This window comes from Fringilla coelebs, assembly GCF_963513975.1.
Source record: "Fringilla coelebs genome assembly, chromosome: Z".
NCBI lineage: Eukaryota > Metazoa > Chordata > Aves > Passeriformes > Fringillidae > Fringilla > Fringilla coelebs.
The window spans coordinates 32397129-32403128 of record NC_140031.1 but is presented as its reverse complement, the minus strand read 5'-3'; positions in this window follow the sequence as shown (position 1 = coordinate 32403128).

The window sequence follows — 6000 nt, the reverse complement described above, 5'->3', positions numbered from 1 at the left end:
CCAGCTCACAGGTGGTACACAAGGCTTTACAGTGAGTGGGGTGACATCAGACTGGGGACATGTTACTAGTGGGATTCCACAGGGCTCCATCCTCAGCCTGGTGCTCTTCAACATCTTCATAAATTACCTGGATGCAAGACTGGAAGGGATACTAAGCAAACTCCCAGGTGATACAAAACCAAGAGGAGTTGATGCCCTTGAAGGTAGTGTGGTGCTGCAGAGAGGCCTTGACAAATCAGGTCGGGGCAATCACCAACCATATGAAGTTCAATGAAAGGGACCTGGGGGTCCTGGTCAGTGAGAAGCTGAACATGGGTCAGCAGTGCCCTGGCAGCCAGGAGGGCCAGTCCTGTCCTGGGGGGCATCAGGCACAGCATCACCAGCAGGCATGGAGGGGATTGTCCTGCTCTGCTCTGAGCTGGGACAGCCTCACCTCAAGTGCTGGGGGCAGTTTTGAGTGTCACAATACAAGAAAGAAATTCAACTATTAGAGAATGTCCGTCCAAAGGAATGCCATCAGGATGGTGAAGGGCCTTAAGGGGAAGCTGTATGAGGAACAGCTGGGGTGACTTGGTCTGTTCAGCCTGGAGTAGAGGAAGCTGAGGGGAAACTTCATTGCAGTCTTCAATTTCCTCCTGAAGGGAAGAGAAGGGGCAGGAACCAGTCTCTTCTCTGTGCTGACCAGTGACAGGAGTCAAGAGAATGGCCTGAAGATGTGTGAGAGGATGTTTAGGTCAGACATCAGGAAAAGGTTATTCATCCAGAGGGTGATTGGGCACCAGAACAGGGGAGTGGTCACAGCACCAGCCTGACAGAGCTTAAGAAGCATTTGGACAGTACTCTGCTTACAGGGCCAGGAGTTGGACTTGATGATCCTTTGTCGGTCCCTTCGAACTCAGCATATTATGTGATTCAGTGATTCTGTGTAATGTGTAGGGCAGAATTTGATTCTTCTAAGAAAAAGCATCCTAGTTCATATAATAATGGCAAAATAATGCCATCTTTGGGGACATGACACCTGTTTTAAGACAAAACCCTCACAATATGAATAACTGGAGCAAAGACAATGTATTAAAATATTACTTAGAATTGACTTATGTTGGTGATCAAAACAAGAAAACTGTATTATCAGGTTTACAACTCAATTGACTAATGCTGTATTTCTGATAGGAAGTTTAAACTCTGCTCTAATATAGGAGAAATTCTAGAAAGACTCAGAGTTGTATGACCTGGATCTACTTTCTTCCTTCATTCATTCTCACAGAGTACTCCTTCATTCTGGCAAGGGAAGAATCTTGACTGTGAAATAAATATACATATATACACACGATAAAAGAAACAAAGCAGACGTACAGGAAATGGAAAACAGGAAATCAGAGCAAAAAAGAAGACTGTGGAAGCCATGAAGAAATTTCTATAACAAGGCTCTTCTTAGGATTACAGTCCAGATTCCAGTCTAAAGTCAACCCAAGTACCTCTATACACTTCATCTTCACATCTCTAAGCTTTGTATCTTCCTGAGGTCCTCAGAGTTGTCTATAAAAATTATAGTATCTAAATTGGATTTGCATTAGACAACTGGTTTAATGGAAAAGATGAGAAGTGCTTGCTCAAAGAAATAAGTTTGCATTTGACTAGCTCGCATGGTGAACTGTAACTGCTCTGTGAACTTTCTAAGAGGTTCTTGTAGACTCAGACAGAGGTAGAAACCATTTCAGTTATTAAAAGAAACCAAGTCTTTTTGTGCAGCAGCAGAAAAGAGGAAACTCCTCCTTTTCAAATTATAAATCTTTATAGTGCAATTCTTTATGGCTAGGAAGAGAACTTCAGACACTTTTCATATAACCCCAACTGTTTAATCTGTGCCCTTTTGGAAGTCAAGCTGTGTGTGTACGTGAGAGAGAAACATTTTTGCTGAAATAGGAAGAATGATACGGTTCTCCTCAACCCACTGTAAAACTACCCAATTCTTACATAGGAAGCAATGTACATTTCCTTTGCAGAGAATGGCATTATATGGCTTGTGAATCTCCATCCTTTTGTAGTCTAGTTAGAACCTGTGATCAGAGGGAACCATGGTAGGCAAATGGACACTATATCCATTAACAAAGATACTAAATTTTACCTAAGTAGAAAAGCAACATGTCTAAGTTTAGCTTACAGAAAAACAAGTCTGAGCTATTCAAACAAGATCCTCTTTATCACTTTCTTTTAAATTTACTATTACTCCAGAATCAGTTGAGTCAGGCTGTCTTCTGCTAGGTTTTAAACAATTTGTTTGAAATTCTAGTAAATATCTCACTAGTAACATTTATTCATTTCCCTACCATTCCCTATGCAGTGCTCAGCCACTAATACAGACACAAAAGTGCAATACAAACAAGTATTCCACAAATACTTATGAAAACTTTTTTTGTAGTTACACCTGAAAAGGTGTTTCAGACTGGAGGAAATTTGCATTTTCAGTAAATTAAGATACATTCACAGGCTGCAGGACATTAATAAAGCAGACATAACAATGAACAAATGTTGCAGATCGATAGCATTTTTCATCTGAGAATGAAAACATTTTCTTATAGTACTGGAGTAAAACTGGCAGAGTTTTGTCTTAATGAGAATTTACAGTCAGATTCCTGGACAAAGGGATTCCATCTCAAAGGGTAAACTGGGAGGGTTTTTGTTTGTTTCTCTTTTGTTTCATTATTGTCATTGTTGTTTGGGTTGTTTGTTGGTTTAGTTTGGTTTTACATGTAGCAGTTGACATGAAAGATAAAGTGGTTTATTCTCTTTGTCTTACAGGGTGTGTCCAAACTCTAATTTATTGATAAAACCACAGAAGCCTCTTCTTTAGAAATAATCAGAGCCTGAACAAGGCTACAGATGTCCTCTGAACCTAATCAGAGATCCATTGGTTTTCTTAACTTCCTGATCCTTCACAATGAAAGCTGTTTCTAGATATTCTCTCCTGTTATAAACTATTTTCCTAAATTAGAGTGTCCATTAAGAAAATATTAAGATAATTTTTCTAATTGGTTTTACATACCTTTTTCTTGGAGCTTTTTTGCCAAAGCTATGCTTTGTAGTTAATCTAAGATATATTTGGCTCACTCCTTTAAAAATGGGTTTATTTACAATGCTGAATAAAAAATTAATCCCACTTTGCTGTTAATTTTTGAGTTTCCCTATTTTCCTTTGATAATAATTTAAAACATTTTGCCTGATGGAGTCCAAAGAGTTCACTAAGCTGGTTCTATCTGACTGCTACAAGAGCTTCTGGGAAAAAAAAGTAGTTAAGAGCAAAGCCACATAACATGTGCACATACATCAGACACTGCTAAAAAATACCTTAAGTAAAACATAGCATTAAAAAAAGCCAAGACCCATCTCAAATGTTCATATACAAATGCATTGCATGGATAATTACACTTCGAACTCCAGGGGATTTCCACAAGTCTCCTTATGGCTTCCCCCCTCCACATTGCTCAGCATAGTTGTGAGTTGCTGGAACCTAGAAAGATCTTGAGCCAGTGGTTGAGAGAATTAAGTCCCCACAGGTCAGAAGTCTATAGGTCTTGCCTGCTGAACTATACAGGTTGTTGTAGTATACAACAGATTCAGTGCAGATCTTGGAAGAAGACATAGATCTGCAAATGTCAACAGTCATTCTGATGTGAAGCAATTAATCGGCTTCCAGACACTTTCATAATATCTTAGACATGAGGAGAAAACTAAAAATATTTAGCTAGACACATTAAGGCAGGCACTTAAATGAGCTTAAATGCTGCTACTAAAAAGCTGACTGTTATGACTTTCCACAAAATCACTCTTTGTAAAGATTTGCTACTCACACAAGATTCAAACACTTCATTTTTCCCTTTGAAGGCCAAGTGTGATGTACCAATGCCACCTAATAAGACACTATAAGGACCAGGAAGTTCCCCAAATGCATCAAAAGTTTCACACAAGCTAGGTCCATTTACAGTTGTATGCTTCCACCAGGCTGGCTGATATCAATTTGGAAAATAACACTGGCTTGAAAAAAAAACTTTGAAAGTCATAACTCATGAGCATTTGCAAACTCATTTCCAAGACAGAATTCTAATGACTTCCAGAAACCACCCTGAAATCATGAGAAAAATCCTGGAAAGCTCAGTGTCCAAAAGTGTAACTAAGTCCTACAGGACTAGACAAACAGCATGCAGACTTCTCCAGCCAAAATAAGGAAGTAGAAAGCAGCTGTCCATATGACGGCAGTTACTTAGGAATTGCTATTCCATCATGCAAAAGCACAATGCCAAATATATCCTACCCAGTGCACACACTACTATTGTAAACTCACTAGTGTTTGTTCCTTTCTGTATTCCTCTTCAAAAGCTTTTGAGTCCACAATTTGCACTATTTTTTACATCTCAATTGCCAAGCTGGCATCTGTTCCCTCTTGGGGGTTTTAAACTGGCAGGAAGAGTTAACACTGAGAACTATTCAGAGAAATAACATGAACTTACTTTTTCCAAACTTAGACAAAGTCAAGATGAAAAGCCATTGGTGTGTCCTAATGCCAGATTACAAAAGCTGCCAAAAGGCACTTCTATAACAAAACTCTCTTCAGGAGTTGGATTGTACTTTTCAATGTACATTTACTAACTTGTGTGACATACCCCAAAAAAACCCCCTTGAGATTAATTTATTTGTCTAAAGACTCAATAATTGTCTCACCAGTTCTCTGAAGAGGCAGTCTGAAAACATACAACAAAAGCAAGCCTAGTTCACGTTTCCTGTCAGTGTATAATGGATATTGCCACCATTTGGACAGTAAAGGATTCCTATGCCAGCAGAGTATGACTATTCTGTCTTGCACACTGGTTTTTCTATAGCAGTATGATATGTCAGTGTATACTTTGCTAAAGAGAACTTTCTGTCAACAATCAGTGTTTCATTGGCATTAATGTGCAGTAAAAGACAATGAAGCATGACTCAATTAAACCACCAAATACTGCATTTAAATAACATTAACCCCTGACATTTTAAAAGAACAGTGCAGGATTTTAGCTGCATGACTCTTGTTAAGGTCAGTGCTTTAATATATACAGCTTCCCACCCCAAATGTCTGACATAAATTTGTTTCAGTAAGCCAATTGAGAATGAAGCCTGAAACCAGGATTTATCTAACACTGCAAACATTACAACTAAGATTTCTCCCATGCTATTGTTTATGGGAACAAATTTTATTAAACTTCACATGGTGTTGAGGTAGGAAAGGATTTAATATTTAATTCACAATTCTCTCACTTTTGTTTTGATAATTACCTTGTGAACTGAGGCTTACGAATTATTTTCAAAAGCTTTTTAGTCAGCAAAAATCTCAAATGCTATACAGGATAGAGTGTAGTTTTGGGTTCCTCCCGATATGTGCCAGTAGAATCCCATGCATTATAAGGACTTTATGTATGAAGTTCTAATGGCAAGTCAACACAGCATACACTGAAAGTTACTGAAACTCTCACCTGATTCATACAAAAGTTGCCCCCACTTATTTTGCTATGCACATGTGAAAGATTTTTAAGCCTAACAGCATTTTTCTTGTAAAGTGTAGAAGGTACATGCCTTTCTTAACTGTACTGCTCACAAGTACAGATCCTTGTTTCCACAACTTTTAGGACCACACCATTAGTGTGGACTAAACTATTCAGATATCTGCAAATCAGTTAGTGGGACTGCTCTGTGGGCTAGCTGTATACCACACAAACCAAAATGTATTTAAACATAATTACCATTGCTTTATTTTTGAACAATTTCCCTGTTATCAGCATGCAGTGGAATATTAAAAAATTTTTTTACCAAGAAAAAGTAAGGATACTTATACAATAATGGTGACACTACTTGTGCTTAAAATCTAATCTTTAAATCTAACGTTTTAATCTAATGTCTTCTATTTTTTAATTACTGACTTTCATGGAATTAGTCAAAATGAAGTCCAACCACTTATGAAGCTTTAATTGG